At 40.2% G+C, this 14,505-nt stretch overlaps 1 long non-coding RNA gene across 1 annotated transcript; it reads left to right on the top strand.

Annotated features, from left to right (window-relative positions):
• Nucleotides 1-1,813: 1,813 nt before the first annotated feature.
• Nucleotides 1,814-6,559, top strand: LOC140342323 (uncharacterized). The gene is made up of 2 exons (XR_011923037.1): nucleotides 1,814-2,683; nucleotides 4,723-6,559. It is a non-coding gene; the product is annotated as an uncharacterized lncRNA (long non-coding RNA).
• The last annotated feature ends 7,946 nt before the right edge of the window (nucleotides 6,560-14,505 follow it).

Here is a 14,505-nt window from a genome sequence, read left to right as displayed (position 1 = left end):
GTCACTACTACACCCCCCATCATTCTGTTTCACCACTACTACACCCCATTATCCTGAGTCATCACTACTACAGCTCCATCATCCAGTGTAATCACTACTACCCCCCCATCATCCTGTGTCATCACTACTACACCCTTCATCATCCATCATCCTGTTCCCTCACTACTTTACCCCCCATCATCCTGTGCCCTCACTACTACATCCCCCATCATCTCGTGTCATCACTACTACTACACCCTTATCACCTGTCCCCTCACTACTACACCCCACATCATCCCATGTAATCACTACTACACCCCTATCATCCTGTTTCATCACTACTACACCCCCATTATCCTGTGTAATCACTACTACACTCCCTATCATCCTGAGTCATCACTACTACACCCCACATCATCCTATGTAATCACTACTACACCCTCCATCAGGCTGTGTCATCACTACTACACCCACCATCATCCTGTGTCATCACTACTAACTACTACTACACTCCCCATCATTTTTGGTCTTGGTCCTGGTCTGTGATCTTTATCATGTACTTCTGTAGCACCAACATATTACGTAGCGCTGTACAATGTCCATAGTCATAGTATTCGTCAGGACAGATCCATGAATGACCAATGGGGAACGACCGCTATATAAGTCAATAGAGGACAGCACCTCGCTGGTCCTCCCCTCTACAAAGGACAGAATGGCGCTATGTGTACATCGCCTGTTCCTTCATCTGTCACTCTCTGACGTGTGCAGCCTTACACTCCTCCATACTGTCAGTGGGGTTACCAACTGCCTCCCTGCTCGTTGTATAGAAGACCAATCCCATCTTCCTGGTGCTCAGGGACAACAGACCAATATTGCAGAAATAAATGTAAAAATAAGATAAGCTGCAATCCGTCAGGTTGGTAATGTAGAAGAGACAATTGATGTTCCTTCTGCAATAAAACAAACTTACCTGCCTGGTGCAGTCTTTTGTATAATGAATACCGAAATGCACATGTGCAGCTCAGTGTACAATCCCAGCATAGCTGGCTGCAGCCAATGAATGTCCTTTGAACATGCGCCTGGCCAATCAACATGGACCTGGACCCAGAAGAGAACTGCGTAAGGACAATGGCGACAGGTTAGTTTAGTTAAATGCGAATGGGTAAGTATGTTTGTTTCTCTTGCAGAAGAGTCATCACCTGTCCCAGCCTGCTCACAATTTTGTGTCTTTTAGCTTTAGTTCCCATTTAACAGGAGTACTTGTTCCTGATAGACATAGCCAACAGTGGGCCCCCTGTGCAGAACTGACTCAGGGCCCCTATAGAGGCCACTTGTATCTGCGGATGGGGCAGGGCACTTGTGTTGCTGTACACTTTTCACCTTCCTATGTCTGGTACTGTGATGCATGCACACTTCAGCTTTCCATGCAATGCTTTTGTAGTTCTTTGCTGCCCTGATATCTGAATATAAGCCCTGGCTGCACCATGTGACTTGCTACAAAGTTACAATATTGCAATCTAATCACTGACAGAAGGGGAGACTGATGAAATGCTTCCTCCTGCCTGCAGCAGACTGATGAAACCATCTCAGCCTAGACAAAGTCACTGCTGTGAAGCTTAATGATGTTTTTTTTCTAATAAAAGGTGGAGCTTTTCGCACCAATGTACAGAATGTATTCATTATAACATTATTGACGGGTCGAGTGTAATCACACCAATTGGAATCGAATGCGCTCCATGCATAAAATTATGTTTGAGCGATGCATTTAAATTTCCAAACATACGATTTTCATTCCCATGAATATTATTTATTCTCGCTAATTTGTTTTCTGTGGCTCCGTAGTGAAAAGTTTATTTGGTTTTCATAACATATTTAAGGTCTTCCAATGTCATAATCAGGAAACAAACTCAACAAGAAACCACAAGTATTTCTTCACCGCCAGCACATGATATGAATTGCGGTAAACAACTCGGGCTTGTTATCTGGAGCTGAATTAGCAGGCGAGGTTTGCCAAATGACTGGGATTGTTTTACCCGTGCCAACTCCCGGGGAGAATCAGATGTGGAAGCGGCTATTGTCTCTGGAGGACGGTGAGCAGATCTGCGGCCCCATGGATCATATTGTATCCTTCATCGTAATAATAGGTCTGACAACGAGGGCACTTCAGATAATTATCACCCCAGACGACGCATGTAAAACTTTAACATGTGTACTGCTTTCACCCGACAATATTAAAGCTTACCTAAACTAGAAATTTCACTTTACATAAAAGGGTAGACAACTTTGTTTAGTTTTTTTTTTTTAATGCAACACCCTTTTTCCTAAAATATTGCAGCACCGCTCTCTAATCCTTGATTGAGTATGAATGGGAGCGCAAAGCCTCCATGGACACCTAGGTCACGCATCCTGGGAGGCTCTTGGGTGCTCCTTCTCCTCATGCCTGAGCATCTTGGGCATGCACAAAAGGAGCCTTTTCGTGAAAAGAGAAACATTTGCCCATCTCACGCAAATTACGTCACCTGATACAGGTGCAAGATCGGGTGATGTGGTTTGGAAAAAAAAACTTGCTGATTTCACTGCACATGCGGCAAATTTTAGGAAGAAGGGGCGAAGATGGTTGCGCCCGGGGCGCCATCTCTGAGATGGATACCGGGACGACGCACGTCCCGATGGAAGACATCTGGACCAAGGCCTGGGATTGAAGGTAAGTGTTTTTTTGGGGTTTTAGGGATTTTTGAGTTTAGTTTCTCTTAAACCCCCCTGGCGGTATTCCTGAGTGTAGCTTGGGTTGGATTTTCCATACCAAAAGCTGTAACCCTGAGCCACACTTAGGGTGGAATTGCCAGGGAGTTTAAAACTCCTACCTGGTTACCACATTTTACCGGCATCCTCTAGCGAAGCCCGGCATCTGCTTCCCCTGGTGTGAATGAATCCTGGCGGATGAATGAGTAATCGATTCCGAATGAGCACTGTTCACTTTGATGGAGGAAAGCACAGGAAGGAGACGCTAGTTTGTTCCCCCTTTCCATAGAACAGAATGGGTGCTGTGTGTACAACACTTCTTCTTTTATCCATCACTGGAGATGATCACAAAAGATTGTTTCCCGCAACAAACGTCTAACATCTTTACAGGGCTTTAGGCTTGCCAATCACAAAGTTTAGTTAGATTTTCAGCTTGTCAGATATAAACATTGAACATGTGACACCACTTAGTACCATCAATTTGGTAATATCGATTCTGTGTTGTATTTTCACCCAAGCAATCTGTATTAATGAAGACAAAATTTGGCTGAACAGAAGTGGATTGAGAGGTTTCTAGCATCCGCCAGTTGCTTGTACCGCCAATTGATTCTGCATATGATAATGCTGGCTTTTGGTCATTTTAATTCAGAAATAAACAATTGATTTCAGGTTGATATGATGAAAAGATGGAACTGATGGACTGCTCATATTGGAAAATCAACCACAATCATTAGTTGTGTGCTGGGGATTAGAGCCAATATTATCAGTTTGATATATTACTATGGCATGCATGATTTCAGACACATAGGTGAATAGATACATTGACCAAAAAAGTCACACACTCTAATATTTCATTGGTCCTCCTTACAGCGTACCTAAACTCAGAAATTCCACTTTTCACTTTAAGGGTAGACAACCCATTTATGTAAGGTAAAAATTCTGTTGTTTTTTTTATTTCTCTATTTTTTTTCTTTCTTTCTTTCTTTCTTTCTTTCTTTCTTTCTTTCTTTCTTTCTTTCTTTCCCTTCTTGTATGTATGTATATAATGTATATAAATAATCTAATAATTCATTATTAATATTATTATTATTATTAATAATAATAATAATAATAAAAATAATATTTTTTTCTTTCTCTCTCGCTTTTCTTTTTCCTTTCCTTTCTTTTATGCTCTTTCTTTCTTTCTTTCTTTCTTCCCTCCTTCCTTTCTTTTTCTTTCTTTCTTTCTCTTTCATTCTTTATTTCTTCCTTCCTTTCTTACCCTTCTTGTATGTATGTATATAATATATAAATAATCTAATACTTTATTATTCCTATTATTAATATTATTATTATTATTATTATTAATAATAATAATAATAATAATTAATAACTTTTTTCTTTCTCTCTCTCTCTCTCGCTTTTCCTATTCCTTTCCTTTTTCTTTCTTTCTTTCTTTCTTTCTTTCTTTCTTTCTTTCTTTCTTTCTTTCTTTCTTTCCTATCCATCTGTCTGTCTGTCTGTCTGTCTAATCTTTTCTTTTCTCTCCTGTATCCAGATCTCCTTAAACCCTAAGTGGTGTATCAAAGACAACCTTTTACATTTTACCTTTCGGTCAAACAGCTCACTACGCCTAATTGACAGAACAAAGTCATTATGTAATAATGGAGTCCATTATCCTCCCTGGAGGACTCCTGTTATCCCGCACACCATGCCTCCAAGCCAGTAACTACAATGCTCTTTGAATATCAGTGGAGTGTTGGATACGGTACACTTCATGAAACATTTAAATCTCAGCCCTAAGAATAGAGAAGTGATCACATCATATCCCATAAATAGAACAAATGACACATGGCTATTATCATCTAAATGAGCATGCGTGGGATCAAAGGAGAAATCAAGGGGGTTTCCATTCCTGAAATAATGAATGCACCTTTGTATAAAAATAAAACAAATTGTGTTTTGTGCTTCTTCTACCTGGTTGATCCAAGTCCAGAATTCTTTTTTATGATTTCTCTACAGCACCTGGTTTCTGTATATTGTCTGACAGCAGGTAATACAGCAGGTAATATTGTCTTGAGGGAGGAGAAGCAAAGGCGGAAGATAATATCATGTCTCCGCCACACTCTTTCTCATCAAGGGCCCTCCAACACCAGCAAAGCTAAACTCCAGGCAAACAGCTCCATCCAGTCCAGGGAGCAAGAAGGATGACAATACTTAATCTATTACAAAGAACACCAGTGGTTTCCTCTCTTCACCCCATCTGTTATTGAAAGAGCAGCAAAGCACTGACAAGGTCATTGTTCTGCCCACCTTGCTCGTCTTTTTTTTGTTGCACGCCTGATTAGCTCCTAGTATGGCTTTTTCTTTTCCAAGGCAGCAGTGAGGGAAAATCCAACCAGCTCAATATGTGTATCCAATACAAATTACATTTGACTAATACAGAGCTGTATTGATAGTTTGTGTCATATATCTGTCTGGAGTTAAAGGAGATCTAAAGTCACCGTCCTTACATGAATATGCATTAATGAAAACCAACATGCATACAATTCTATATTAATAATTTATCAGTAATTTTACTTACTTGGAAAAAAAGTTGGTTTACGTCTTTGTAGAGGCTGCAGTTGGTTTCCTCGATATTTCTGTCTGAACACTAGAGGGCAGCAGAGCAGCTGCACTGTCAGTTCCCTGCCTGTATAACTCCATATCCCATGATTCCTTGCATTGTGTAATATGCATGGAGGCATTACACTTGTAGTCTCATGTCTATGCAAAACAATGGGTGGCTACAAATGATGACATACTGAATGGAGGATGAGTTGTAGCCACAGGCAATTCTCTGCACTAGAGGGCAGCAGAGGGCTATTTTTTATAGAATGTATCCTTAGGCATAAACATTTTTTTTTGGCTTTAATGCCACTTTAGGTTTACTACAACGCTTTGGGTACATACTTCACTGCACAGTGGGGTATATAAAAGAACAATATATTCCACATTCACTTATGTTAACAAAGCGGACATTTAGCTGCCCCATATTGCATACGGATGTATGATGCTCTGAGTATCAGGTGCAGGATTGCTAGCAGACACATCAATCACTATGTGATCTCTAATGACCGGCCTGAAAGTGGCTGGAGATATCCATTGCGCTCTCAGGGGCTTTCTGATAAATAATGCACACTGTGGTTTCCAGTTCTGTGCTGCAGAGAAGCTTTCCCTTACACTGCTTTGTATCTCAGCTAGACTGCAAAGATTTCATTTCACATTCATTATTCTCTCAGTCAGTTATATTTGAGTACCAAAAAGTGGGGTGGTACGGTTGCTCGCACTTTTGCCTTTTGCATTACAGTGGTCCCAGTTTCGAATCTCAGCCAGGACACTATATACATGGAGTTTGTATGTTCTTCCTGTGCTGGATGGTGTTCCTTGTCTATGCAGAAAAACCCATGTTAGTTCCAAAGAAAAAACATCTCTACCCAACGCGTTTCGCATAAAAGCTTCCTCAGGGGATGTACTGTGTTTGGGAATTTTGGTTGGAAATGGTATTCATACGAAGAGAGAAATGTAGAGATCTGATGTTCTTTAGATCCCCCAAGGTTACAAAGTTAGATCTCAGGCACCGATTCCAGTGTGCTGTAGTGTCTCCTTGCACAGTAAGCGTTTTGGGGAAACGTGTCGGGTTGAGAAGTTTTTTCTTTAGAACTAACATAGGTTTCTCTGTATAGACAACTAACACCGTCCCCATGACATACTGAATGGGGATTGATTACTTACATTGAATGTAATGTGCTGTATTTATATACCAACTTTTTGTTCTTATGTTCATCTTAATTTATGTAATACAAGTTTTAATGACTGACTTTACCTCTCTTCATTACCTGCTCCGTATCATCATTTTACAATATGGTGTACTGCAGTAATATGTGGGTTTGCCATTATCAAGTTTTGAATATTATATTTCTGGTTCTGGTGTTAATGCATCTCAGTTGCTGATCTAAAGCAAACATTCTGTGAATGACAGTACATGCTGACGCGTTTCACATATGCTGGTGCACTGCTTTAGTAAAAGTGCAGAATATTTAGTGCAAGCTGTGGTGCATTGGGCAGCCAATTGGAATTACTAGAGTACCCTAATGCAGCACATTTTTCAAAATTACTATTTGTATATTTTTTCATTAACAGTGCAATAGAAATCAATGTATGTAAGTGCAGGTACTCAGTTTGCTTCTGTCTCTGGATCTAAACTAACTCTCCTCCCAAAAATACTGACATCAGATGGTCACAGCTCTGCTGTTTTTTTTTTAGATTCAAACCTATTCAGGTAGTGCCAAATCATTGCAATCTCAAAGAATTGTATGGGCTTGGTTCCCTTGTTAAAGGAGCCAGTTTGTGACCAGACCCCCCCCCCCAAAAAAAAGCCCCCAAAGGAGCTGATGTAAGGTTAGGTATAAACAGAAAAAATGAAATACTGAGTTGGTAAAGTGGAAAGAGGCTGTGATTTTTTTCTTAGCTATTCATAGTCTATGACAGGTGTGCCCAACTCCATTCCTCTCCACAGGATGCATCGTTTGCCAAAACAGTTTGCAAGCGTTCAAAGGTATCCCAATTTCCCATCTGAGAAAATTAGGAAGTATTTTTCTGGATCCCATTATTCATAGTGATTGACATTAGATTGTTAGCTCCTAAGAGTGTTATTGACATGACTATGGACTTTATACAGTGCTGCATAATATGTTGGCATTATAATAATATAAGCTTTAATATATAGATAATATTTTAAATTTTATTATTGTGATCATGCAGAACAAAAGTTAAAGAAGAATATGTCCCAGTCTTTCCACAGTGCCATTGTAATTCAGAATGACAATTGCACCCTCTAGTGGCAAATCAGCTTATCTGCACTCTCTGCCCATTTTCTGTGCTGGTGGTGCCATCAGGAAACACAATCTTGGTGAACTAGTTTAGCAGGTTTTCCTTTCTTCTCTGTTTCATTTTACATTATTCTTTTAACCAACTTACCATTTAACCCTATTGTGGCAGATAAAAATGGTAATCAACCAACCTACGACATAGATACATAATTTTATATTTGTATCTTTTTTAAACTGAAAATATTAATTGTATGTGTGTCATGTTTGTGGTTCCTTCTTTTCTTCCACAGTAAGGTTAAAGAAAATTTCAAAGCAGCAACTGTATTTGCTGCCAAATATTTGGTTTACTTTTCACTGGGAGCAAACAATAGAATATTAACCAGCCCTATATACACTGTCATGGGTGTATAAAGTGTCAAAATAAAGAATTCATTTATCCTGAGTCTGAAGAGAACAATATAAAGTATGGGAGACTTTTCTCTATTTTTTTTAATATTATTAAATGTTCTCTATTAAAAAAAAATATCTGTGCTGGTGGTTTTCACTATTTCTGGATGAACACTAGAGGGCAGCAGAGCGGCTTCAATGTCAGCTTCCCACTCCATATCCCATGATTCCTTGCATTGAGTAGCATGAATGGCGGTGTTACTATCTATGCACAGTAGGGTGGCTACAAAGGATGACATTCTGCACAGAGCATTTCTTGTAGCCACAGGCATTAATTATATGCAGCTCTTTGCAAAGGATAGAAGGGATGTATGGGGATTAAATAAACAGCAGGAGGAAGAATGGATCATCAAGACTTTTTTTTTTGCTTTTGATGCTTTAACGTCATAAAAAGAACTCTGTGATTGGAGAAGAAGCTGGTCACATGACCTAGACAGGGCACTTGAGTGCTCTCCTGTTTTTTTCCCATTGTGTATTGTGCGGTCAGCTGGTTTTGGTACTAATGCACAATCACCAGGTTTTGTGTCACCATCTTTTTTGTTCTGTGTTCCGGTTAGGATAATGACGCTTGCAACAGTGCCTGACCTCATTTCATGCCATCAGACAGCATTGCATAAATGTAACGAAACTTGGACCAATCTTGCATTGCGTGTATAGGAGATCAGGTGCTGGGTCAATGACATTTGTGGAATGCCCCGTGATGATATGACGTCCATCTGTTCACAATAGCACTGCCACCAGTGTCATATGACCCACTCTCAGAACAGATAAAATATAAAAACATCTGCAATATTCACCTTCAATCTAGATATTTTCCCTGCAGTACTTGTTTTCTTCCAATAGATGTCCTCAGTCTAATCTCCAACATCATTCAATCCACTTTATATTGAAACCACCCCAGCCTGTTACAGCACAGTGATAAAAGAAGCAGCAAAACGATGAGCTCATTTCTCTTTCAGTCTGTTCTCTCCTCCTATCAGCATGTTTAGTGCCAGTTACTGCTTGTGCTGCTTCTTCGTCTCTCATTCCAGCTCCGCTCCACAGAGACTGCAGGAGGTTGAAGCCGGGTCTAATTCAGGCACCGATAGTACATTAATAATAAAGAAATAAATTTATTGATTTATTAAAATCTGCATTTATATATATGTGCTTAGATTGTAGCCTCTATAACAATAGCATTGTCCTAACACTTTTATTCTTGCAATTGCTGCATCATCAGCTGCTCATTATGGCTTCCTGATGGCGACAACGGTGGACCCTGGCAGTGCAATGCGTGTAGTCTCCACTAGGGGAACATGTAACAAGGTGACAACTCAGGAGTACAATTGAAAAACAGTTGTCACCCCACAACAGGAAAAAGAACCTTCATGCCAGGTAAAGTTGTGCACTTAAAGTGGAACTAAACTTAACAGTAAAATAATTGCATTCAGGCGGGTTCTTCATTGCAGAAGGGACAAGTGATTTTTTTCATTACTCTTACCTGTCAACAACACATGCTTCATGCTGTCTAGGGGGAATACATTTGGGGGTCAGTAATGGAGGATCTGGGGGTTCTGGTAGATCATAGACTTAATAACAGCATGCAATGCCAAGCTGCAATATCTAAAGCTAGCAAAGTACTTTCTTGTATTAAAATAGGAATAGACTGCAGAGATGGAGACATAATCCTGCCCCTGTACAAAGCATTGGTCACACCACATCTGGAATATGCAGTACAGTTTTGGGATATTGTGGAATTGGAGAGAGTGCAGAGAAGGGCAACTAAACTAATAAAAGGAATGGAGGAGCTCAGCTATGGGGAGAGATTAGCTGAACTGAATCTATTCTCCCTTGGGAAGAGACGTATAAGGGGGCTATGATCACCCTGTATAAATATATAAATGGTCCATATAGAGAACTCTCATCCCCATTATTTACTTTGAGATCATTACAGAGCACAAGGGGGCGCTCTTTGTGTCTGGAGGAAAAGAAGTTTAAGCTCCGGATAAGGAAGGGATTCTTCACAGTAAGGTCTGTGAAAATGTGGAATCGGCTCCCTCGGGAAGTAGTTTCAGCAAGTTCTATAGATTGGTTTAAGAAAAAGCTGGATGATTTCTAGAATCACAGAATATAACTGGGGATTAAGGCTTTAATTTAAAGATAACAGAGACTGCTGATCCAGGGAACATCTGATTGATTCATGGGATCAGGAACAAATTTTTTTTTTCTGTTGAAGCAAATTGTACCATTGTTTTTTTCTGCCTTCGTCTGGATCAACTATGTCTTATAGGGTTTTATATCTGGGATATGATTCATTCCCTAGTGGCTGAACTTGATGAACTTATGTCTTTTTTTACCTGACTTATTATGTAACTCTGTATATATTATAAATAGGATTACAAACAGGTAGGTCGGTTTGTATTGATGCAGAAGAGATGTGGGCACCAAAAAAGAACCTACCTGCTTGGAATTTTATAATAGTTCAGCTTTAAAATAGGAATCAATTTCGGATCTTTAAATTCATCTATTGCACGTAGACGCTAATCTGTCCAAAATCCCTTTCTTGCCATCATGCCGAATTTTCATTTTGTACTACACTTTTTTTTCATATTGACTTTTCTTATAAAAATGTAAAGAAAAAAAAATACAACAATGCAGATTTCTCCCCTCCGCCGCCGCGCACAAGAAAAGCATTTTGGACAGACGCACAGATCAGCGTCTACATGCGGTAGACTCGCAGGATACTTATGTTGTGGTCGACATTACCAATAGAAGAGTTTTGGCTTCGCTGCGGCTGGGAAAGACCACCAAGAAAGATCACTGAGCTTTTCCTCTCCAGCATAATCAATGCCAATGATTTCCATATGTTATCAGGAATAAATCCCTCGCTTTCTCCTCTAAACAGCTCCCATCGTATTTCCTTTCCTGCGTCGCTCGTAGTCCGGTGCAAGGAAGTGGTCCATCGCCGGCGAGCTTGTTTTGGATAACGTCTCCTATCAAAAACAAACCGCAGATCCTGGCACGGGGAGCATGATGTCACTTGAGGCATTGGCTTCTTTGTAATAATATCTATTTTCTTCCACGGTACCATGTTATTAGTCTGCAAAGTGCGTTCTTTTCTTTATGCATGCCGCCCGCCCTCCGGAGCGTCGCAGAATAATGACCCTCGGACATGTGCATTTCTTTTTTGTGCTGACGCATCAGAAGGTTAAAGGGGATCTCTGCTTGATTATCTTGCTTACTGTTCACTGTGAATGTAGTGAAATGTTACTTTGTGTAGAATACCCAATCACATGCAAGGAAATGTAAAAAACAGGATTTTTGCTTACATGTGATTGGATGGTTGTCAGCAGAAATTTACTACCAATTTACTAAACTAAGTGAAGAATCCTTTGCAAGGTGATAACTCATTTACCAGCTTATATTCCTTTAGTCAATTAACCCCAATGTCAGGAGACAGCGAGACTGAATTACTAAAGGAAATTGGGCTGTTGCCTTAGCTGAGTGAAATATACCCTTGCAATAGATACTTAGCTTAGTGAATGGGGTAAAGTTCTGCTAATTTTTAGCCATCCAATCATGTGCATGTTTTTTTAACATTTCCCTGCACATGATTTAGTATTCTTTGCAAGGTGCATTTTCACCACATTCACTAAGCTAAATGAATTAGGGATGAGCGAAAATGCCTGTGGCATTCTCGCGAAAATTTTCTATAACTTCCAATAGTTCCGCAAAATTTCGGGGAACCAATTTCGCAAAACCATCAGAAGATTGAGGAAATTATAGCAGAAGGATTCACAGGGGATTCACAGGATTCCCTGGGAATCCTCCTGTTTGCTATTCCCGACACTAGTGGTTAAATGGGGACAAGTATCCCCATTCAAAACCTCTAGTGCTCCCTAATTGGCTGAGGAAAGCTTTAGAGCACTAGAGGTTTTGAATGGGGATAATTGTAACCCATTTACCCTCTAGTGCCGGGGATCGCACACTGAGCTGATCAATGAATGCAGCCGGCGCTGCATTCATTAATCAGTGCAGCCTGCGGTAATTTTGTTACACTGGCCATTCTTGCTTACAATATCGGTAATAATAATAATAAACAGGATTTATAAAGCGCCAACATATTACGCAGCGCTGTACATTAAATAGGGGTTGCAAATGACAGCCAGATACAGACAGTGATACAGAAGGAGAGGACCCTGCCCCAAAGAGCTTACAATCTAGGAGGTGGAGGAAGTAACACACAATAGAAGGGGAGATATATGTGAACTAAAGTCCCATTTTAAATGTTGGCCATCGGGCAGCTACATATAGAAGACAAAGTCCCTTCTGCAATAACTGTCATTACCTGATCACTGCCCGGCTGACATGATTTGTGCATGCTCATACAGATATCACCTTGAAAAAGTAGCAGTAACATCATAATTATTTTTACCAGCAGAGCTGGGAGAAGGACTGGCAAGCTCACCCACAACAGACTGCCTGCAAAAAACTACAAGAGGGGGCGGATGCAAGACCAATCACCCCGTACAAGCAGAGACCAGCAGTGACTGGTCAGGAAGCACAAAGGAAGCACAAAAGCAAATAATTGCTTTTTACTAGAATCAACTTGACAAAGTCATGCTGGAGTCCCCCTTCTGACGCGTTTTGCACTGATGGGTCCTAGTGGCCAAATGCGTCAGTTGAATTATCAGATCGACCTTGGAGGTGAAATGCTTCAGAATGCATCCTGGTTCCAACAACTTGCACATATATTTGAGCAGAGATCTGGCTGCTTTCTCTTTACCCTTAAAAAAAATGTATATATATATATATATATATATATATATATAAATTTTTTATAAAAACCACATTGGTACTAAAACAGGAAGTGGGGGGCCAGTTTTTGGCCCATTTGGCCCCTTGGGTACTAGGACTGGTTACACCTCCGTATGGGAAGGAGTTTCTCTTTGCATTCTTCTGCGGAATTATAAAGAACTCAGTCTTGTCATCGCACCTGTCAGTCGGTTGGTCCAGTTTTTTTCGCTCGGCTGTGGCGCGGAGCCAAGGCAAGAAAGTGTATCCTTAAAAGAAGAGGAGGAAATAGTAGACGAAAAATGCGGTTGAATGTGCGAAACCAGAAATGGAGACACACACACCCTTTGTGTTCAGTGTTTTCAAAACCCCTTGAGCCCAGGATACATCTAGAATATCATCGACAGGTAAGAATAGGATTACACGCCCACACCTTGGTATGACGAAATTGTGGTTAAGCTCCTGGAAAGTAGACCATCGAAGGATGCCTGAACAGCAAAACCGGGGGGGAGAAAAAAATCTGAGGAAGGATTGCTTCTGTGCTGAGAGTTTATTTTGCTTATAATTCATCTTCTTCACCATTAAAACTTTCATTACATGTTTAATTGTTAATACATTATTTATTTTATACCTAGTGATATCATCATGTGGTCTCTGTGTATCTCTAAGTAATGCAGACACATCAGAGGGCTGAGAGGGGCCAGATAGGTGCCGTGGGTGCCTTTTAGGGTTCAGACTTAGAGTTAGGTTGAAAAAAGACATAAGTCCATCAAGTTCAACCTTTAGGTAAATAAACATATCCCAGATATAAACCTCTATGGACATTTGACATTGACTCAGAGGAAGGCAAAAAAAATCTCTGGTTCAATTTGCTCCAACAGGGAAAAAAAATCCTTCCTTATCCCGTGAGGCAATTGGATGTTCCCTGAATCAGCAGTTTCTGTTATTTTTATGTTAAATCCCTAATCCTCAGTTATTTTCTGTGCTACTAGAAAACATCCAGCTTTTTCTTAAAGCAATCTATAGAACTTGCTGAAACTACTTCCTGAGGGAGCCAATTCCACATTTTCACAGACCTTACAGTGAAGAATCCCTTCCTTATCCGGAGATTAAACTTCTTTTCCTATTGTTCTTTGTAATGATCTCAAAGTGAATAATGGGGAAGAGAGTTCTCTATATGGACCATTTATATATTTATACAGGGTGTCATATCCCCCCTTATACGTCTCTTCTCAAGGGAGAATAGATTCAGTTCAGCTAATCTCTCCTCATAGCTGAGCTCCTCCATTCCTTTTATTAGTTTAGTTGCCCTTCCCGGAACTCTCTCCAATTCCACAATGTCCCAAAACTGGACAGCATATTCCAGATGTGGTCTGACCAATGCTTTATACTATGTATGGTGACTGATTGATTAGTAGTCATGGTGAAAGGTAGGTCACATCTTCAATTTATTATTAATATTATTAAACCGGATTTATATAGCGCCAACAATAGCGCCAACATATTATGCAGCGCTGTACATTAAATAGGTCTAATTTGGTAATTAGGTCTGAGAAGGGATCAAGCTCCTATATAAACACCTGCTTAAACAGAACTAAAGTTCCACTTTTAGGAATCCAGAATCAGGCGATGTCCCTTCTGCAATATTCCCTCTGCATGATTGCTCTGGGTTTCCCGCTAAAAGCTTGAGCTGGGCATGGACAGCATCAGGTTT

This window comes from Pyxicephalus adspersus, chromosome 12 (assembly GCF_032062135.1).
Source record: "Pyxicephalus adspersus chromosome 12, UCB_Pads_2.0, whole genome shotgun sequence".
Taxonomy (NCBI): Eukaryota; Metazoa; Chordata; class Amphibia; order Anura; family Pyxicephalidae; genus Pyxicephalus; species Pyxicephalus adspersus.
Note: the sequence above shows the minus strand (reverse complement) of the source record. Positions and strands in the feature narration are given on the sequence as shown.